The sequence below is a fragment of the Sebastes umbrosus genome, chromosome 4, assembly GCF_015220745.1.
Source record: "Sebastes umbrosus isolate fSebUmb1 chromosome 4, fSebUmb1.pri, whole genome shotgun sequence".
NCBI classification, from domain to species: Eukaryota; Metazoa; Chordata; class Actinopteri; order Perciformes; family Sebastidae; genus Sebastes; species Sebastes umbrosus.
This window is the reverse complement of record NC_051272.1, coordinates 12,306,374-12,329,833: the sequence shown is the minus strand read 5'-3', so window position 1 is coordinate 12,329,833 and position 23,460 is coordinate 12,306,374. Positions and strand designations below refer to the sequence as shown.

The window sequence follows — 23,460 nt, the reverse complement described above, 5'->3', positions numbered from 1 at the left end:
GTTGCCTGTTGGACTTCAGTTTGCCATGTTACTATTTGAGCATATTTTTTATGCTAAATGCAGTACCTGTGAGGGTTTCTGGACAATATTTGTCATTGTTTTGTGTTGTTAATTGATTTGCAATAATAAATATATACATACATTTGCATAAAGTAAGCATATTTGTCCTCTCCCATGTTGATAAGAGTATTAAATACTTGAGTAATCTCCCTTTAAGGTACATTTGAACAGCCTGAGTCAATCCGAATATGTGAGAACTGTCAGTCACTGTGAGTAGTAGCAGTAGTAGTAGTATTAGTAGTAGTAGTAGTAGCAGTTCACCTTGAGGAGGCCCCTCAGGATGAAGGTCACTGGCTTTATTCCTGTAATCTGGGTCACCAACCTGTTCTCATCTCAACTCACCACATACTGACGTTTGATCAGGACCCCTCGCCGTCACTTTCTAACGCACTGGACAGCCCAGCACTTCAAATTATGACGCTCCACTACGGTCGTAAACACATGGTGCCCTCAGATGTCGTGGTGTTTACCGTGTTCACCAGAAGAGTCCATCTGAACGCCCCCCTCATGTCGTATTCACTGAAAGCTCAGAGTTCAAGAGTTGTGATGTGTTTGTTGACTTTGTTAGAAATGACAAAGGCCATGGAAGTACATTTTTTTGGTACATAATAAGTTAATATATTGTAATTTTAATCGTATATTGTTTTTCTTCATAATGCTATAACATTTATGAGGAGAATGTTGATATTCCCAAAGACCTCATCTTTTTCTTCTGTCATTATGTCTTTGCATTTCCTGCATTTTGTTACCCACTTGCTAGCTTGTTATTATTAAATTGTTATCTTCTGTAGCTTCTAGACGCCAACAGAAACTTTAATATTGTTGTTGCTTAGCAGCGGTGTTCTCACGACTTAACCACTTGAGCATATGGCAGTAAATCCAAACAAAACCAAAAACATCTTGGTTTGGCTTAAAATGACTACGTTTGTAAAGTAAAAGTGAAACTTAAGACACGGGACAGGAACAGGAACAGGAACAGGAACAGGAACAGGAACAGCGATGTCCTGGATGAAAGTCTTGTGTTTGTTGGAAGAGTTGTGTAGAAATAAAGAAAAGGAAACAACGAGAGGAGCTCACCTGGCTCAGGTGTGGATAGCAGAGAGATCACAGGGCCGGCTTAAGGCATAGGGGGGCGCTGGTTGCCCTCTAAAAAAAAAAACCCTGTAACTCTGGTTGTAGTGAAACTGACTAAACACTTTCAAGCCAACAATATCAGGGACCAGTTGTTTACTTGTATTATAATAAATACAGTTACACATCCAAATTTTGCCGAGGGCACCAAAAGGGCTAGAGACGACCCTGATAAAGTATATTTCTTTACATTTATTGTGTTTATATTGTTGCTTTATGTACAGTACTGCATCACCCTGTTGGGGTTTATTTCACAACAATAACTCACAATAATAACATTATTCAGCTTATTACTTATACTATTATATTCACAGATGTTATTCAGACCCTCTGTGGATGAGAGATATTTAAATCAGCTCCTCCTCTGCACTCACACCTCCATGTCACTCCTAAACTGATGTCAAGAGCTTGTTTAGTTACTCGTCCCTCCTCCTCCTCTTCATCCTTCTCCTCCTCCTCCCCCTCCCCCCAGTCTGGGTCCAGCAGCCTGTCCAGGTCCTGGTCCTGACTGAAGTCTCATCCGAGGAGCTTACAGCTGTAATTAAATCATTAGATTCCCGTCTACACACCAAATTGACTTCCACCAACCTCATTTTCTATTTGAACACCAAATAATGATTTTCTGCCCAGTTAATTACGAAGCTCAACATCTGATCAAGCCGCCATCCGGCGGGGAATTATCACACGGGGGCCGGCATTAGACCTCATTACCAACCAGAGAGCAAAATTATTATATGTTGTAATTGGATGGAGCTATTTATCACCAGAGAGAGGACTGGACCATCACATGAACCAGAGTTAGTGGAGACAGAGGGTCTACTTCCTGTTTTCTACTGGTTTTATCATCACTCTGAGGTCACTGGAACACTGAGGCTGCGTTACAAATCTCATACTTTATCTTTTTACTTTTAGTACGTCCCACAGCTGTCCTCACAAAGTACATACTGCTGCATGCAGTATGTGTAGACCTCTTTGTATATCCCCCCTCCTCTGTTAGTAGCCATGATGAGGTATTTAGTGGTCGGAGACGATAACGTTTCTCGCTGCGGAGCCCCGTCACTTCACAAGACACGAGAAACCTCTGTTGGTCTGGAGGAGCTGCAGCATTTATTTCTGCACAAACGTCCACTGTACATTCACTAGATATTCTCAGAGCTACTAACTCTTCCTCAGTGTGTAGTGTGCGCGCATACACGTGAGTCTGGAGCAAAATAGCGAGAACGAGCGCGGTGTGTGAGTGAAGGCAGGCAAGCAGGCAGAGGAGCAGAGTACAGCAGAGACTCCGGCCCTGGAGACCAAAGCTACGGTCTCCCCCGCGTCCTCCGACCGCGGCCAACACTGTTTAACAGACGGGCTTCACTAGATATAACTTTGCGGTTTTGGTGCTTCCGTGTAGTTTGTGTTGGAGTCTGAGTCTGAACAGCGTAGCCACACGCGAGCGCACCTGGGACACCGACCCAGATTGATTTATACGTGTAAGAAGTTACACACAGTCCCGTTAAGTGGAGGCAGAATAATTCTCTGAACACGTTAGTTAACGCTGGCTATGTTGGCTTGTTTTTTTAACAATGGCTGAAGAAAATAGTAGTTTCTCTCAATATGTGCTGTCACTCAGTCTCCAGGATCACGAGTGTTAGTTGATAAAGTTAACATTAACCAATGGGACCAGATTAGCCGACCCGTACACCGCTAGAGACTACACTTCAGGAGGAGTAGACGGCTGGCTAATGTTAGGTAGCTAGCTAGATTGTCTTTCTCCAGAACTGGCTAGTTGGCTAGTTAGATTGTCCAGAGACTGACAAGCTAGCTAGCTAACGCCTGCTCTCCTCCCGGTGAAGTAGTCTCCTAGCGGCGAGGAGTGAGGCAGAGGGACCGTGACCCAGCGCTTTCCGCTGTTGGGCTCATTTTCTGTAGCATGGTGGAATTAACAAGGTAGTTAGCTAACTAGCCAGTCGCTAAATGAGCAAAATGTATCAACTTAATAATTCATCCACACACTCGTATATACTCGTATATACTCATACAGCTGATAATAGAGGAGATGATTATCAGTGTGACACCATTAATAATAAGATGATAAGATAATAAGATAAACGTTGTTTATTGTCTCAGAGCAGAGAAATCATTCAGCTGCTGTCTACTTGAAATAAACTTTATATACAACTAATCTGTTAAAGCAGATATGTTTTAATGTGTTTTATATCAACATTAACTAACGTATTTGACAGGTCACAGTGATGAACATAGTAAAATGTTCACTGACAACATGTTTCAGTAGTTTCCCACCAGAACCTCTGACCCTGAACACAACATGAGCTGCTAGTGACTGCAGCTTCATGACTCTGTGGTTCTGGTTCTGGTTCAGACTCTCTCAGCTCTGATCTCATACGTCACTGATTAATCTGCTGGTTTTCATAATGAAAAGAACTGAAACACCAACTAATAGTTCCACTATTTTTCTCTAAAGTTTATTTATTTATTGTTCTTTCTTGCAGGAATGTAAACTCTGACCTGGAAGCAGTTCAGTAACACCACAGTCCTCCTCACCTGCCCCTCAGGTACGTCCTCACCTGAAGTATCATTATATTCTCACATGTATTATATAGATATAGTAAACGTGAGACGTGGTGTAAACTACAGTAAAATGTATATTTGTTATAATATGAATGAACGTCTGATGCAGGATAAGTCAAAGAAAAGGTGACACATTGTTTATACAACATGAGTTAATTCAGGTCAAGCTGGTGTTGTCTGTGCTGGGCTATCAGAGGATTATGGGTAATGGAGTTGTTCCAGTCAGGATCAGCCTCACTAAGAGGATCAACACTAAACTGGATATTGATCTCAATTCTTAAAGCTGTAAACAAACTCACCTTGAATACTAATTTAAAAGTCCTTCTCACACTCGGGACGCGTCTAACTGCTGGAGTAGTCTACCTGCTGGAGCAGTCTAACTGCAGGAGAAGTCTAACTGATGGAGTAGTCTAACTGTTGGAGTAGTCTCACTGCTGGAGTAGTCTACCTGCTGGAGTAGTCTACTTTTACGGTCTGTTATTTCTTTATAACAGACTGTTGCTATGTATAGCAGACCGTTGCTATGTATAACAGACCGTTGCTATGGGCGCAGTTCTGATGCCGGACTCTGGTGGACCGTTTTTGTGTCAAATTATTGATTTCTTCAGTAAGTAGCCGTGTAAAAGGGGTTTCTTTCACAACAATGACCGGCTCGCTGTACATTATCCCTTACATAATTCACAACATTAAACACGTGTTTACTCCGACCCTAAAGTGATGCCGAGGGGTCCGACAAAGCGTCAGTATGTGATGAGTTGGGATGAGAACGTGTTGGGTATCTGGTCATAAACCAAAGTATTGGACACATTAACATGTTGACCTGATGATGGCGCTAAATAAAAACGTTCTTACAGTTCATCCTGAATGATGAACCACATTTCGTCACCATCCATCCCATAATAGTTGTTGAGATGTTTCAGTAGTCTGGAAGAAAGACTTTAACATCCATGTAGGCGTGCTGCTAAAACTCAACTACAGTCAAGAATGACTTGTCGTGTTTAGAAATAGTAAAATAAAGAGATGAAAGAGAGCAGCACCTACAGAAAATAATAAAGACAAACCTGCACAGAGCCACACAAACCACATAAATACTAAATCTAACAGTGAAACCTGTTCAGGAGCCGAGGATTTACTGGACTGCTCCTTTAGTTTCAGTTATTACGTTCTGATTGAAGCGTGCAGACGCCTTGAAACAACATCCGATATGGAATTGCTCAGGATTCATGGTGGATTTCAGCCGCTGTCTCCTCCGAGAGATCAAGACAGGAAGTCACAGACACACCTCATGTAGTGAAGAAATGCACACGTTACATGAGTTCTTCATCTTGCATGTAGTCGTGTTTACAGACTATATTTAAACACAAGCACTAAAATAGAGAGTTGCAGTTGTTTTAATGGAGAGTTTCATGTATTTTTATTCTGTTTCTTTATGTTCTTGAAAGCAAGAGAAGTAATCTGATTACTTCCACATTTGAGGGATTAGAGTTAATTCAATTACGTCCACAAATGCTCTGTGACGTTAACATGTTTGGAGGGTTGTTACTTGTAGTATTTTGATATCAGTTTAATTTCGTCTCGTCTGCTACGTGTCAGAAAAATAGTTTCACATAATTTTTTTAATGAGCTCTTCATATGTTTTAATAAAATGTAAAAATATTGATTTATAAAGTCACTAAAGCTGTCAGATAAATGTAGTGGAGTAGTAGCAAAAAATACTCAAGTAACGTATAAGTAGTTTAAATGTGTACTAACTGGAGTAAATGTACTTAGTTACATTCCACTAATCTACCAAACTATCATAACAAGAGTGATGATGCTCACTAACCTTTAACAGGAGCCATGATGATATTATACAGAGTGAATTATTAATTTAAAGCATATTTACTGACATTTTTAATTTATACGACACTTTCAAAATAAAAGCCTTTTCTGCTGACGAGTCTGTGCTGGATATAAATGGATTCTTTGATTTCAGCAGCAACATATTGTGTCCTGGACTCAGCAGGGACGACATATGGTGAGCGAGGAGGACAAGTGAGGACAAATAACTGAGACAGAGTTTCAGAGTAAAAGTAGAAGAGAGGATCCAACAGATGGTGGTTCAACAACAGGCTGTAGTTAAAAACTTCACATCAAAACGATGGATTCTCCTCCTCAGACTTCCTGTCGCTGCTCTTCTCTTTGTGTGTGCAGATTTTCAGTTTATTCCGTCAACGGGAGAAAAACAGGAGTTTACCGTAACTCAGCGTGGTGAAGCTGTGGAGGCCACGCCGGACCGTGATAGGCTGAGACGGATGTCCATCAGACAAACACGCCCTTCTGTAAAGGTCAATATGGTCTCAATGAAACAGCCATTTATAAAATCATCATAAAGACACTATTAGACAAAGAAGTATGTACTGAGGCCGAAATATGCAAATGGAAAAAATGATAGTGGGTTTATATTTTAATGGAAAGCCCGGTGCGTTGTGTGCGTCGGTATCTCACGAAGTGGCTCAGGATCCACTATAGTTTCGGTTTAGGAAAGAACTACATGGTTGGGCTGAAGATGACGTATTGTATTTCACATTGCACTTCGTATTGCACTTTGTATTTTAACGTGATAATAACGCGTTAACGCAAATTCATTTTAACGCCACTTGTTTTTTTAAAACATCATCACAACTTGTGATTTTTAGGTTGTAGCGGCTCAGTTTTGAAGATACTGGTATATATATGAAACTAGAAAACCTAATGAATCCATTGGTACCAACCATGTCATACTAGCTTGTTACAAAGGAGGCTAAATAACCCTCCAAACTTGCGCTTAATTCTGGCGAGGAAAAACTGCCATGGCCATTTTCAAAGGGGTCCCTTGACCTCTGACCTCCAGATATGTGAATGAAAATGGGTTCTTTGGGTACCAACGAGTCTCCCCTTTACAGACATGCCCACTTTATGATAATCACATGCAGTTTGGGGCAAGTCATAGTCAAGTCAGCACACTGACACACTGACAGCTGTTGTTACCTGTTAGGCTGCAGTTTGCCATGTTATGATTTGAGCATATTCTTTATGCTAAATGCAGTACCTGTGAGGGTTTCTGGACAATATTTGTCATTGTTTTGTGTTGTTAATTGATTTACAATAATAAATATATACATACATTTGCAAAAAGCAGCATATTTGTCCACTCCCATGTTGATAGGAGTATTAAATACTTGACAAATCTCGCTTTAAGGTACATTTAGAACAGATAAAAAATGTGAGATTTGCAATTAATCGCGATTAACTATTTTAATTGATTGACAGCCCTATCAAATACACATAACATGTTTAAAGAGGACTTTAATTTGGAGAATTCAGATCATTTTGCAGATTCTATTATAAAACGATAACTGACTGGACGGTTGGAGATGAAGCGGTTCTGGTCGCTATTAGCAGTCCTGAAGAAGAAGATTTCTGGCAGGTGATTGTGGATTTATGAAGGAATGTGAGAGCGTGTCGTGACCTTTGACCCCTCAGCTGTTCCCTCAGGGGTTAAAACACTGAGCAGGGCAGCTGGGATCATCACACATCCTGTCCATCTGAACGTCGACCCAGAACCAGCAGCGCTGAGGCAGATATGGATTCACCTGCTGAGGAAAACATGCATTCAGACAGCCGGCCTCTCCTGTTGTCTCCTCTCATTTATTCATGTGTTTTGTGGGCAGTAGAGTGAAACTGTGGTCCGGTGGATGAGTGGCCCGGCTCATGAAATATTCACCCCGACAGTAAACACTCCCAGGACGGCGCGCAGGAGGAAAACATGGGGATGAAGTGAAACCAGGAAAAAACGGATCCTGTTTCTCCAGGAAGTTTAAAGGAAAAACAACTTAAATTCCCTTCACAATAAAACCTGCTTGTAAACAGAAGTAAAAGTCTGACAGAAAAAACAGGAAGCACCACGGATAAAATGTTTGTATGTTAGATTTCACACGTGAGAGATGAGGCCAGGTCCCAGTGTGAAGATGTTTTGGCAGAGCTGATGATTATAGTTTATAGTAGTTTGGCCTGTTTCAGCTCTGTGGGGACGCTTCGACCGCTCCAGACTTTAAGATTAAAAAGAATCACATTCACAGTCTACACTGTCAGAGGATGAAGAGGACAGAAAGCAAACATGGACTTCTTTTGTTTAGCGGTTGTTTTTCGCCTGTCGACCCAAACTCAACTGCGTCGTTGAGTTTTTACCTTTTCTCGTAGCACACCACCTATACAGCGCTGCAGGGATGATGTATCTCCTAGAAATTAGGACCCAACCATTGACTTCCAGACGAGGGAACAGGAAGTGATAAAACTCATTCCTGCACCACTCTATAAGCGTATTTTTTATTTCCATAAATCAATGCCAACATTTGCATAGTTTTCGGCAAAATGTCCAACTGAGAAACAGCGGAGACTTTACAGTTAACAAACGGTCAAATAGACGCGGCTGAATTAATCATAAAAAAACAGTGAGATACGAAAGCATAAACCTGCTGTAATCATTTCCTCTCACTAGATTGGACACAGTGACGTGTGAGAAACCTTTTCATGTTCTGCTTTAATCAGATTGATTCTATCGACTGATAATAGAGATAAGAAGATTAGTGAGGATCCGTCTGAGAGTGTTTTTTTATGGAGGAAGATGCTCAGAGCTGATATGATGAGCCTCTGGCTGCAGCTCCCACACATCAAATACTCAGGGATATAATATACTGTATATATAATATGATATACAGTATATAAAGAGTGATGTTATTGAACCTGTGGGGGCGCGGTGGCTTGTTGTTCCTTCATTCAGTGTTTTGTTTGTTTAATCTAATCATAAATCTGTGTTTATATATAAACCAAACTCAGTGATGTAAATGATGCTGGTGTTGGTGATCGTGACATCTCGCTGAGCAGCTAGAAGTCTTAATAATAATATCTATATATCTATATTTCAGTATAAATCAGGCCTTGATTTGTCAGGCTGCTCCTTCATGAACACGTTGACCTCTCGACCTCGTCAGCTGCTCTGGTGGAAACATGCCGGCCGACTGGAGAAGCAGAAACAGGCCAATTTCCTCTTGATCAATGGCGGCTCTGCGCTCCTCAGATTCGGCTGACAGCTCAATGTGCTCACAGAGGGAATCAAACCGCCGACATATGTTCCCTTCATTGCTGCCCCCTTTGAGGAACTTGTCGGATGAAATTAGCATCTGATGAATAATTGTTGTCAGAGAGGAAACTAATGTTTATCCGGCGACGTTGCTTTGAGGCGCGTATGTTCAGGCGTGCTTTGTAATTACAGCTCAGTTCTAAAACGGCGTTATTTACCAACTTAATTAGCATCATGATGTTGGGCTAAAGATGCTGACAAACTTTCCTTCCTCTTAGCAAAAACATGACAAACTGTTGAGATAAAAACCCTTCTGTCACACAGAACTCCAGTCATTTTATTCACATTTTAACATTCTGTACTGTAGAAACGCTGCACATGATCTCATACATGTTTTTAGGGAGCAGGCGGTGATTTGAAACGACGAAGAGCTGAAGTGATGAAGGAGGAAAGGAAACGAGGAGGAAAGACATGAATACACACCACAATAATGAACACTATAACAATATGTCTTATTTACATTGTGAGGCGTTCAGGGCCGGTTCGTAGCCATGTTGGGGATATTTTCGGCCAATTTCTTTTCGGACATATGTCAGACTTTTTTTGGATTTCTTTTAGGCCTTACTTGGACATTTTTAGGCCTTTTTTCAGACTTATCATTAGACCTTTTTCAGCCTTTTTCTGACATTTCTCAGACTTTTCTTCTGAGTTTTTTTTTTGGCCTTTTTGGACATTTTTGGGCCTTTTTTCTGACTTATTTTCAGACATTTTTCAGCCTTTTTTCTGAGTTTTTTTGGCCTTTCTTCAGCCTTTTTTGGACATTTTTCTGCCTATTTTTCCGGACTTTTTTTCTGAAATGTTTTTTCTTTAAATTTTTCAGACATTTATCAGATATTTTTGGGACTTGTTTTCAGACATTTTTCTGACTTTTTTTTGGACATACTGTATGTCGGACAGTAAACAGTGAATCAGATTAAATTACCTACAGTAACACTGGATTACAGGCTGCATCACTTCCTGTCAATCCCTCCTGTGTGAAGGTAATCTGAATCCAGAGTGGGAATGGCGGACTCCATCACCAACAGTTAAGACTAGTAGGTTGTATAGAGAGAGCTAATTACTGAATGTAAATACTTTGGATGGCAACTGTACTGTAGAAACGCTGCACATGATCTCATACATGTTTTTAGGGAGCAGGCGGTGATTTGAAAAGAGGAAGAGTTGAAGGGATGAAGGAGGAAAGGAAACGAGGAGGAATAAAACTGAGACTTCCTCTCTGATGAAGTCAGTGAAACCTGATTTTGAGTTCTCCGAGAATAAAGGAAGAACAAACATATTTCTGTGGCTTTGTGTAAAAATAATTCTGTGCTCATCACTTTGTAGACGTTTGAATAAAGAAACTAGAGAGAAAAGAAGCTCAGCAGCTTCTGTCAGGTCAATGAGACGACTGTCACGTCCTCATAATACAGGGAAATATAGACGCAACACATGGACGAGCATTTTACACAAAGATGTTTCTGTTTTACCAATTTCACTTTTCCTTTTCAAATTTCTAATATATTTTTTAATATTTATCTATGGTCTGCTAACATATAATAATAGTTTTCTCTTTTCATTTTCTATTTTTCCTTTAAATTTGAATTCTGGTTCAAATAAACCTCCCTCCATACACACCACAATAATGAACACTATAACAATACAGTGGTTGTCTTGTTTACACTGTGAGGCGTTCAGGGCTGGTCGTAGCCAAATGTCCGGTTGCATTTTTGCATCATCTGACTTTTTTTTCGGACATATGTCAGACTTTTCTTCTGCCTTTTTCTGACATTTTTTGGACCTTATTTCTGACATTTTTCAAACATATGTTGGCCTTTTCTTCTGCCTTTTTTTGGATATTTTTCCGGACATTTTCAGGCATTTTCTGGACATTTTTCAGACTTCTTTTCGGACATATGTCAGACATTTCTTCTGCCTTTCTTCAGCCTTTCTGGTCATTTGTTGGACATATCTTGGACCTACTTCTGCCTTTTTTCTGTAATTTTTCGTCCTTTTTTTGGTCATTTTCCGGCCTTTCTTCAGCCTTTTTTTCTGAGATTTTTGTGACAATTTTTGGACCTAGGTAATTTTTCTTTTTCGTTTCAATTTTATATTTAATATTCTTAAGTTGCAGTACTTGTTTAATATGTTTATTGTGACCGTTCTGCACCAAAACATCACCGAGGTAGATTCCTTGTATGTGAAAACGATAAATCTGTTTCTGATACACATGAATTTAAAGGAAATCAAACCCGTTGATTAGTGGAGCTTTACCTGCATACAAACACACTACATGTGTCTTTATAGTAGGATAAATAAGATAAATATGATAAATAATTCTCCGTGTTGTTGATGTAAAAGCGTGAAGCTCCTCTTCATCACAAACTCCTGAAGCCTTGGTAACAAACAACTTCCTCTTTGTCCAGCTGACGGTAATCCAGCCGAGCGCCAGAGGAGGAAACGCTATAGCAATAACAGAATATTTGGCTGTTTGTGAGTAATATTAGCATATTATCTGTGTCTGGTATCTCAGTCGGTGCTGTACTGAGGCCCGGAGCTTCCTTCTCTGACCCGGCGACGGCCCGACATAATGTTCTGTTTGTCACAGACAGAAGAATTAGAGTAAAACACAGCGCCCTGCTCCTCGCCGTGATAATGAGAGTGATTTCTCTAATCCACATCTGCTGCTTCACCACCACAAAGTCACTCTGCCTCATCGCCCGTGACGCTGCCGCCTCGCGCCGATGAGGGCGTAAATCAAACACCAGCTAATTTACCTTTAGAGAGAGAGCGATGAGAGTGGAGCGGAGTCAATCTGGCTGACACGATAATGAGTGAAAACGAGGTTTGGGACCGCCGTCGTGACGTAGGCCGATATCTGTCAGAGGTAAATAACGGGCCATACGCTGCCTTCATGCACCGTTAACTGCTGCTCCCTCAGCTCAGACACACGGTGATAACAAACGCATTTCAACACGGCGAGCGTTCAATACGTGATCCGAGCTCCTCTAACAGTAACCCCGATATACATGAGTACTCACATCCTGTACTCAAGTACTCACATCCTGTACTCAAGTACTCACATCCTGTACTCAAGGAGAGTCACATGAGTCATTATTCACGTGAGTTGTTAGTATCGTCAACCCCGAGAGCCACGTGACTCGTTAGTATCGTCAACCCCGTGAGTCACGTGACTCGTTAGTATCGTCATCCCAGTGAGTCAAGTGACTCGTTAGTATCGTCAACCCCGAGAGTCACGTGAGTCGTTAGTATCGTCAACCCAGAGAGTCACGTGAGTCGTTAGTATCGTCAACCCCGAGCGTCAGGTGACTCGTTAGTATCGTCAACCCCGTGAATCATGTGAGTCGTTAGTGAAGTTAACGTAAAACACGACGTATCGTAACCCTAAGTGGTTGTGTTGCCTAAACCTTCCCGTGGAAACAGAAGTTTATTTTGAAAGGACACTATGAATGTAACGAGCGTGTATTGACACGCCGTCCCTTGTCCTTCCAGAAGTAACGCTAGAGGAGAACCCCGTGGGTCGGTCTCCGATGCCGAGGGACACTGACCAAGTGGTGATAATTGATGAGTCGGGAGTTAGAGCGCGTTGGTCAGATAAATGTAGTGCAGTAAAAAGTACAATATTTCCCTCTGAGATGTAGTGGAGTAGAAGTACTATGAAATACTCCTTTAAAGTACAAGTACTCAGAGCAGTACTGGAGTAAATGTACTCCGTTTCATGAGCAGCTTCCTGTCTCTGATGAATTCATCTGAGTGTTAATGAAGCAGAAGAGATCAACGGTGAGTCTCTCCTGTCACCTCCTCCCTCCGTTTATTTCTTTATCTAACGGGAGATAATGACACAGCCTGAGCTTTGGCGTCCTGTGAAGGCCTCCTGAGGGGGTAAAAACACACCAACACAATGAGCATAAAGGCACTGATGCGACCGAGCAGCGGTCTGTTTGGCACTCTGAGAGTGATGGTGAGCTGGTTGCTTATCAAAGCACCATAAATCTCCATAGCTGAGCCAGAGATGAGGACGTTATCAGAGCGAGGCAGAGGCCGAGAGACGGCTGCTGCCTGACAAACACACCGTCATCTCAGGATACCATTCACAGATGGACGACGGCGAGATGGAGAAATAAAGGCATTATAGAGAGAGAAAGAAAGAATGAGGAGGTTAGCCTGCAGGAGGTTCACTGGAGATAGAGATGAGGCTATTGTGAAGCTTTAAGTCTTTCTATATTTATCAATCAATCACTAAAAACGCTCCTACCGACCTACACGCAGGACTGAGGACGGTTTGAACACAGAGGGGCTTTGATATTTGTATGTAAAATTATTTTTATTTTTAATATTAAAGTGACATTTCTGAGTACTTGATGAAAACGTAATCCAGGATAAAGAACGTTCCCTTCAAACGTGATTGAGAATTCAGTTTAGTTGTTAGTTTTAGGAGACCAGGCTGAGGACAGGATGGATATATATATGGAGATTAGGGCTGTCAAACTATTTAAATATTTAATCGCAAATTATTCACATTTTTTATCTGTTTAAAATGTACCTTAAAAGGAGATTTGTCATGTATATAATACTCTTATCAACATGGGAGTGGACAAATATGCTGCTTTATGCAAATGTATGTATATATTTATTATTGGAAATCGATTAACAACATAAAACAATGACAAATATTGTTCAGAAACCCTCACAGGTACTATATTTAGCATAAACAATATGCTCAAATCATAACATAGCAAATTAGCTCTCTCTATATAACCTACTAATTGTTGGTGGTGGATCCGCCATTCCCACTCTGGATTCAGATTACCTTCACACACATGAGGGATTGACAGGAAGTGATGCAGCCTATAATCCAGTGTTACTGTTGGTCATTTAATCTGATTCACTGTTAACTGTCTGACATATGTTCGAGAACAAGGCAGAAAAATATCTGATGAAAAGCAGAAGAAAAGACCAACATATGTCTGAAAAAACGTCAGAAAAATGTCTGAAAAAAGGCAGAAAAACTTAGAAAAAAAGCCGAAGAAAGGCAGAAGCAATGTCCAACATATGTCCAAAAAACATCCGAAAAACATCAGAGAAATGTTCGTTGGTACCAATGGATTCCTCAGGTCTCCTTATTTCACATATGATGCCAATATCTTCCCTCTACCTTTAAAACTGAGCCGCTACAACCTCCGTAAGATCGATATCAAGGTGTGTTAATGCGTTAAAGTAATTGGTACCGTTAAAACAAATTTGCGTTAACGCGTTATTATCACATTATCTTTGACAGACCTAATAGAGATGTATTCATGTGTTGGGAAATTTGGTTTACCTGGAACACACTAAGGAACAGAGTGCAGGGATGACGTATTTCTGTAGTCCAACAGGAAATGATCATCTCCCTGGTTCCCTCCGCTAATAGGAAGTGATCACCTCCCTGGTTCCCCTCCACTAACAGCCAATGGGATTGTTCCAATGGGTTTTGGATTATTGCAGAAAAATAATCTCTGTGACAAACACACGTTTATGATACTGACACGTCTAGTTCAGCAAGATAACCTCCACTAATGAACACCCCTTTATGATTTATGAAGTGTTAATGCAATCAGCAGAAGTAGAAAGCTAACCTTAGGCTATAAACGAGCTACACCACGGTCACATGAGCGTGAGTAAACACAACGAGGCTGTAAAGGAGGACGAGTTGGCGTGATGATGTTTAGTCGTCTCATTTAGCCACTTGTTAGCAACAGGAAGTGCTAAAATGATAACTCATTTCTGGGTTTTAGGACTCATTCCTGCAGCATTATATAGACCCCGTCTGTATTGTTTTGATTTCTTCTGCTGGTTAAAAACAACAACGTTATTGGTCTTTGCAAACATGATGTTTATTTGATATAGAGCTGAAAAGTGAGATCTGATCACAATTGGAGATGCATTCTACCAAACAACGTACACCCTAAGAAGTGAAAGTCAATAGTTCATTCCACATCAACATCAGCGCCCAGCAGCAGAGCTACGCTTCCACCATTTTGGACTGAAAGCGACTACAAGACGCCAGTAAAACGACCGCCTACAAAGAGACGTACAAAAGTAAAACTACACTATTTCACATTCTAATGTAATGTCCTGAGTTGAACAATAAAATATTATGAATATAATACGCGTTTTCAGTCCAAAATCACAGCAGTTGCTGTCAGAGTTTCGTCTCTTTGCTTCTATACTCTTTGATCATAATGCCAGGTGTGAACTGACGTACTTAGAGCTGTCCACTTGTGATCAGATCACACCTGTTAATGCCAGGTGTGAACGGGGCCTCAGTCGGAGAGTAAACCAGCTCAGTGATCTCAGGTGGGAGAGTTTGAACGAAACGAGGCTCAAAGACGTGAATATTAATGAAGCGTCTCATCTCAGAGCGGATAGATGGAGTCAGTTGAAGTATCGACGCTGGTGTTCATCAGTCGTCCACAGATGTTAACTCACTTCCTGTCACCACTTCGGCGGTCTAGTCACCCTCAGCCCCCCCCCCACCCCAGGTAATATGTGGAGGCCTCTCATCAGTGACAGGAAGACAACAGTGAATATCATCAGGATCACCACCTTCATCATTATCTCTCTCAATACATCAATACATTATTAATGTGTGCCGGCATTAATAAGAGGAAGGAGGGAGCTCCTTGGTTCACGCCTTATAACCACCACGTCACACCTCCCTCTCTCTATCTTCCATTCCTACACGGTCCTCTCTCAAATAAAGAAGAAAGTGATGATGAAACCATCTTTAAAACATAAATAAATGAGTGTTGAGTGGAGCTGCAGCAGCAGAGAGGACAGAGCCGGTTAGAAGTTGATTTCAGCCGTGAAAACAAAGAGAAACAGAAGCTGTCACAGCCGACTAATGAAACGCTTGATTTGTTTGTTTTCTCTCTCGACACACCTCACGTGTCACATCCGGCCGAACGGCGGCTTCCCATTAGCCGGGCTAATTAACTTTGCAACTGTCAAGCTAGCCGCGGTTAACGAAAGTGACAGCGGGAAGCGGCGGAGCTGAAGGCTGCTAATAACTCAAGAGGCTAACAATGGCTGACACCGGCCCCACGCAGGAGAAGAAAGGCACGCCGTCGACATCACATCCAGTTATCTCTCTCCGCCGCGGGGGGAAATAAGCTGAAAGGGGGGGAGCAGCCAATCTCATGATGCTGGCTTATTGGCAGTGGCGAGCGGAGCTTTTGTTCCCGCCGTTTGAGCCGTTGCCTCCTCCGGCTCGCTCCGTCAGCGCCGGTAAAGAGGCGGTGACTGACTCTCATCTGATGATGAATAGTGGCCCGGCCAGGCGGAGGAGATTACTCCCCAGAGAGCCCTGAGAGCCCGCCGCCGCCATTTATGACTGATTTATCTGTCTGCTGTCACTCGGGCCGGCAGAGGGAAGCACGCTGAATTATGCAGCTATAATTGTCAATCATGGCGGAGACTGAGCGCCACGCCAGGGCTGTTTTCATAACGGAGGTGCTTAGAGCCATCACATCTTCAATATATAAATACACTCAGATATCCACTCCTCAAATTATTCATATTATTCTCCACAGACAGACAGAGGTGATCTCCTCACCACCCAGGGCTATGTGATATTCATATATATATATATATATATATATATATATATAGCATTGTATTGAGAGAGCCATCAGGCTAAGAGCATTAACATATGAGTCAGTCAGTTAAATAAATAAATACTTGTGTTCATATTTACATGACACCTTCCTGACGCTCTGATCTGAGAGCAGCGTCTAATAGATGAACCGTAACGTGAGGTCAGTATGATCAGCTAAAGCTGCTTCCATCCTCTCTGAGAGCTGTAACGTGGGTTATTTAACATCCCATTATTACTCTGATTCTCTCCATTCAGGCTTCAATGACAGATTCAAACTGAAACACTACATTTACTGAGCCGTCCCCATCTTGGTTTTTGGCCGTCGCCATCTTGGTTTATGGCAGTCAACGTCTTGGTTTTTAGCAGTCTCCATCTTGGTTTTTGGCCGTCGCCATCTTGGTTTTTAGCAGTCTCCGTCTTGGTTTTTGGCTATCGCCATCTTGGTTTTTGGTCGTCGCCGTCTTGGTTTTTAGCAGTCTCCATCTTGGTTTTTGGCTATCGCCATCTTGGTTTTTGGTCGTCGCTGTCTTGGTTTTTGGCTATCGCCATCTTGGTTTTTGGCCGTCACCGTCTTGGTTTTTGGCTATCGCCATCTTGGTTTTTGGTCGTCGCCGTCTTGGTTTTTAGCAGTCTCCATCTTGGTTCTTGGCCGTTGTCATCTTGGTTTTTGGCCATCTCCAACTTGGTTTTTAGCAGTCACCATCTTGGTTTTTGGTCGTTGAAGAAGACTTGAAACTAGTGATTGAGACGATAAACGCATGTTTACAATGTTTACTGAGGTAATAAATCAAGTAAGAAGTAGCCTAATTTTCTCTTAGACTTCTATACAATCAGACAGACAGACAGACAGTCAGACAGACAGACAGACAGACAGACAGACAGTCAGACAGACAGACAAACAGTCAGACAGACAGACAGTCAGACAGACAGAAAGACAGTCAGAGTATCTGGCAGCGTTCCTGATTAGAAGCAGAGCAGTGAAGTGGAAAACTCATTAAACAATGAATAAGCCTCTTAATCAAATCAATAGCCAAAGTAAGTCCTAACTGATAGCTGTTATCAGAGCTCCAGTAAAGCTGCCTTCGTCTTGTTCTTCTTTTTAATTAGGAGGAGAAAAACCAGCCGGGATTTAAGAGTGAAATAAACAAGAAGTTTGTCTCCTCACTTAAAGACATCCACACACAGAAACACATAATGTCTCAATAAATAAATAAATAATCAATGGTGTGAAAGTCAAACAGCATTAAAAACAGAATCGTTCACTGTATGAAGGATCAATTCATCTGAATTACACTCTCACAGGTTTAATGGACAGCTTTTTTCACTTCTGTTGTGGTCATTTTATAGAGAGGTCAAATTTCAAAAACTGGTCTCACTACAATAAAATCTCTACTATGGGAACTAACATCATCACACATGAATACAGTTGGGCTCATTGGATCCACAAGAGTCTCAGCTTTACAGTGATACCCAATTTATGTAATTCAAGACTGTTTATGGACCCCAGTATGCAGAAATATTCAAATACACCGTTTTAGAATAGGAGAAAATAACACATTTATACTGCATTCAAAAACCTGCATGTGATTATCATAAAGTGGGCATGTCTGTAAAGGGGAGACTCGTGGGTACCCATAGAACCCATTTTCATTCACATATCTTGTGGTCAGATCCAGAGGTCAAGGGACCTCTTTGAAAATTGCCAATGACAGTTTTTCCTCGCCAAAATTTAGCCCAACTTTGGAGAGTTATTTAACTTCCTTCTTGACAAGGTGGTACCGATGGATTCATTAGGTTTTCTAGTTTCATATGATATCTGTGTCTTCACTGTAGCCCTAAAGGTGAACCTGCTAGAGCCTCTGAAAGACAGTAAAGTCGGTGGGGAGTCTCAGAGGGTTAAACTGTTTCACTAAACCTTTTCACATGTTGCAGCTACTGTTGGTGTTTCTGACACAGATGTTATTATTGTGTATGTGAGGCTGAATGAACTAGTGTTGATGGACTGGGGAACTGGTGCAGGTAATTAACTCACTGAATGTGCAGATGTTTTCTGAGTACACATACACACACACACACACACACACACACACACACACACACACACTTCGGCGGCCGAGAGGAGCCATTTGGTGGCAGCTGGTTCAGCCGATGGGCTGGAAAGCCCTCTGTGCTTTAATTAATTGAGGGGAGATTACACGGTCTTCCAACCATGTAGTTTGTCATCAGAAGCCATTACACATTGATATTAGACGCTTCTCCACGGTGTCAACAGCAATTTGGAGGACAGCTAAAGTTGAGAGGGTGTGAAAGTTTAGTGCTGAGATGCTGCAGAGTAATTACAGTCCACATGGTGTATTTATAGCTGCTGGAGGAGACACAATGAGACGCTCAGTCAATTAATACATTGAAACATAGTTCACACCTGACAGCATCTACATGCAGAAATAGGTCTGGGTTTCAATAATCTGTTAAACTCACAGATTTATTCTGAGAAATGCATTTAAAGTCAAAACTAAATAAGATGATATAGAACTGTATTTATCCTGATATGCAGCAGCTGCAGAACAAAGTAGGAAAGAGCGACTGAAACCAAGATGGCCACGGCCAAAAACCAAGATAGTGACGGCCTAAAACCAAGATAGTGACAGCCTAAAACCAATATGTATGACAATGATCTAAACGTATGTAGAAATGTTGATATGAAATGAATTTCAGAAATTTAACATATCTGTGATTAACATAAATGTACAATAACTACATTTTATTCTGGTAACTGAGTTGGAATCTGAGTCATTAATCTAGTAAAATTTAAATTTAGCTCTTTGGGCCCAAAGATGTTGAAGCCTGAAGACGTTTTTCAGAGTGAAACTGATGAGAAACTTTCACTGGAAGAGAAAGAGGACTCTTCCGTTTGTGTCTTAGATGACAGAATCACGTTAAGGCTCTTTTTCTTGCAGCGCTTCCACCTGAAACACGTGGTGATACTGAATACTGTATGTTTGCATTGTGTGACTAATCGTGGTCCTTCTTTGTTCTCCAGCAATCTGGGTAAAATAGATTTGATCAGATATTCAAAAGGACTCAGATTTTAAAAATATATTTTCATCACGAAATTCAGATTAGACATAAATGCTCTGCCATGTTATCACAGAATAATACACCAACAACATTGTACATACAATAAAATAATTAATAATAAATCATGTGTTTAAACACCATTACAGAATTACTCCAGTGAAATATTTCCTCCTCCATCATGAAATCAGGATATGGATCTAAATGATTAGTGCCAGCTGAATAAAGCCTGAAGTTCAGAGGGAGCGTGGCTGCCGGCAGTTAGAGAAAGAATAAATGAGAGATGTTTATCTAAATGTAATACAGCAGCAGCAGCACGCTTTATTATCACAGCTGAAACTACAGCAGGTAGAAGACAAAAGGACGGAGAGTCGTTTCACAACAAAGACAACTGCTTTTATTCTGAAAGGTTTCCTCTCTAATGAGGTGAGAGATCCCTCCCTCTCAATTCTCAGTTAGTAAAGTCAAACCGAGAGACTGAAAACGATACATTACACATGTACAATAATAAACAAAAAAAAATACAGAAACAGGCCGCGGCCTAAAACCAAGAAGGCGACGGTCTAAAACCAAGATGGCCACGACCTAAAACCAAGATGGCCACGACCTAAAACCAAGAAGGCGACGGTCTAAAACCAAGATGGCCACGACCTAAAACCAAGATGGCCACGACCTAAAACCAAGAAAGCGACGGCCAAAAACCAAGATGGCCACGACCTAAAACCAAGATGACCACGACCTAAAACCAAGAAAGCGACGGCCAAAAATCAAGAAGTTAACGATCGAAAACCAAGATGGCCACGGCCTAAAACCAAGATGGCCACGACCTAAAGCCAAGATGGCCACGACCTAAAGCCAAGATGGCCACGACCTAAAACCAAGATGGCCACGACCTAAAACCAAGAAAGCGACGGCCAAAAATCAAGAAGTTAACGATCGAAAACCAAGATGGCCACGGCCTAAAACCAAGAAAGCGACGGCCAAAAATCAAGAAGGTAACGACCTAAAACAAAGATGGCCACGGCCTAAAACCAAGATGGCCACGACCTAAAGCCAAGATGGCCACGACCTAAAGCCAAGATGGCCACGACCTAAAACCAAGAAAGCGACGGCCAAAAACCAAGAAGTTAACGATCGAAAACCAAGATGGCCACGGCCTAAAACCAAGAAAGCGACGGCCAAAAATCAAGAAGGTAACGACCTAAAACAAAGATGGCCACGGCCAAAAACCAAGAAGGCGACGGCCAAAAACCAAGAAGGTAACGACCTAAAACCAAGAAGGCGACGGCCAAAAATCAAGAAGGTAACGACCTAAAACAAAGATGGCCACGGCCTAAAACCAAGATGGCCACAACCTAAAACCAAGAAGGCGACGGCCAAAAACCAAGATGGCGACGGCCTTCTTACTGTAGACTTCTTTAACTACATTTAGATGGTAATACTGACATACTTTAATACAGTACGGTTTTAATGCAGGACTTTTACTTGTGGTATTCGTACTTTTACTGCAGCAAAAGATCTGAATTCTTCTGGTTGACTGTAAATGAAACATTAATCAGAAATCAGCTTTTAAAATCAAGTTTTCTTGTTAAACCAGCAGAAGAAATAACGACATGTTTCACTCTCTCTCAACACGTCTCAGTCATCTTCCTTAGACTTCCTCTCATACGAGCTATGGTGTCGCTGACATCACCCAGCGAGTGTTTCAACGCTGTGACAGGTTGGATGTGCAGCGAGTCGACAGGAACATTGAGGCGGCGGCGTGTTGACAGTAAATAAATACCACTTGTCTCTCCTCATTGCTCGCTGCACAATAAAACTGTGCACTTTGGCAACCTTTTCCACAGAGAAGACAATTCAGCAGGGAGCATTTTAAAGATTTCAAAGTTTAATCGCCTCCATTTTGAAGTTTCTTCCTCTTAATTGACACCTTCGTCTTGTTTCAAACACGTCTCCGTGATCCCCAAGAGGCCCACATTAAACACTGTTTTAGCTGCCGCGGCTCTTTGACGACTTTCACTGTGTGCTTAAAAGAAGATTATAGTTAGAAGTGAGAAAGCAAAAAAGTAACCCGCTGACTTCATCTCCAAACTTGAAAAGCCAAATAGTTTTCCCGATAACTTATGGAGATGACAAAATGTCTGCCGTGTTTTTGGGAGGAATTAAAATGTGCTCTCTTAGCGTGATCTCGTATGATTCATCTCACATGATCCAAGGATTGTTCTCGAGTGCCACAACCCATTTATGTCACACCGCTCCGTCTGAGACGCCGCTAGACGTCCAAGTATTAAAATCTCACTTAACTTCCAGTGGCAGGGCCAAGCGGTCTCTAAGATACACTGATACGTTGGTCTGCATTAACTCGTGATTAACACCTACACTTTATTTACATGGACAACAACAGACAGAAGTAACTGAACTTTACTGGATGACAGTGAAATTATTCTAAATTTAAGAGCGATGGTGATGGCTTAAAACCAAAAAGGCAATGACCTAAAAACAAGATGGTGACGGCCAAAAACCAGCATTTCGAATGGTGATGCATTAATTTACTGTTTTACATACTGAAGTGTGTTTAAACAATGATACGTTTACTTACTGTTGTACATACCTTAGTGTGTTTGAATGGTGATGCGTTCACCTACTGTTGTACATACTTTAGTGCGTTTGAATGGTGATGCGTTCACTTACTGTTGTACGTATTTTAGTGCTTTTGACTGGTGATGCATTCATTTACTGTTGTACGTACTTAAGTGCATTTGAATGGTGATGTGTTCACTTACTGTTGTACGTACTTTAGTGCATTTGAATGGTGATATGTTCACTTACTGTTGTACGTACTGAGGTGTGTTTAAGCGGTGAAGCGTTCACTTACTGTTGTACATACTGAAGTGTGTTTAAACGGTGATGCGTTCACTTACTGTTGTACGTACTTAAGTGCATTTGAATGGTGATGTGTTCACTTACTGTTGTACGTATTTTAGTGCGTTTAAATGGTGATATGTTCACTTACTGTTGTACATACTTTAGTGTGTTTAAACGGTGATGTGTTCACTTACTGTTGTACGTACTTTAGTGCATTTGAATGGTGATACATTCACTTACTGTTGTACATACTGAGGTGCGTTTAAACCGTGATACGTTCACTTAGCTTTGAAAGAAGTACAAACTACACAGTCAATAACATCACATCTTTAAACTGAACTGAATGTGTTTTTGGTTTTATACTTGACATTTATTTTGTCAGTTGACTATATTTGATTGATGGATGACGTCATCAGACCTCAGATCAGCCTCCCTCTGTGTGGTCCACAGGTTTGATCCCAGTTATATAAATCTGATTGGACCGTCTGCTTCAGGTCAGTTAACGGAGTCTGAACCTCATCTAACCGTGTCCATTAGTCTAATCTGTGCTGATTAAATGTTGTTAGCAGAGGTCAACATGAGCTCCGGCATCATAATTAAAGAAAAAGAGTGAGAGCGACAAATGGTGTCATGTGTTGGTGCAGAGCAGCTGGCAGAGTGACCGAGTCTGGACTTTACTGATCCACAGTGAGCTGCCTCATCAGACTAAACCTGAACTGATGTACGCGGAGACTCGCAGCTTCAGGTTCAGTGTTAATGTGTGTTTACATGTGATTCTCAGAGTCATTAACGTCAGTGTGTTCTGTGTAACGATTCATTATTTGTCCCTTATCATGTCCCTGGTCTGGGACAGTTGTGTAGTGGTCCCTGGATATGGACGTTTTTATTGGACTTTATTAGTTGTAATCCACAGAAGACATTCCACAAATGTGTACAATGATTTCCAAATATCTCACTATCC

General features: G+C 41.4%; 2 long non-coding RNA genes across 2 annotated transcripts; one reads left to right on the top strand and one right to left on the bottom strand.

Moving 5' to 3' along the window:
• Positions 1-507: 507 nt before the first annotated feature.
• Positions 508-13,899, bottom strand: LOC119486119. The gene is made up of 3 exons (XR_005206459.1): positions 13,885-13,899; positions 7,951-7,954; positions 508-718 (listed from the first exon to the last, which is right to left on the bottom strand). It is a non-coding gene; the product is annotated as an uncharacterized LOC119486119 (long non-coding RNA).
• Positions 3,557-7,653, top strand: LOC119486120. The gene is made up of 3 exons (XR_005206460.1): positions 3,557-3,749; positions 5,959-6,092; positions 7,123-7,653. It is a non-coding gene; the product is annotated as an uncharacterized LOC119486120 (long non-coding RNA).
• Positions 13,900-23,460: the final 9,561 nt, after the last annotated feature.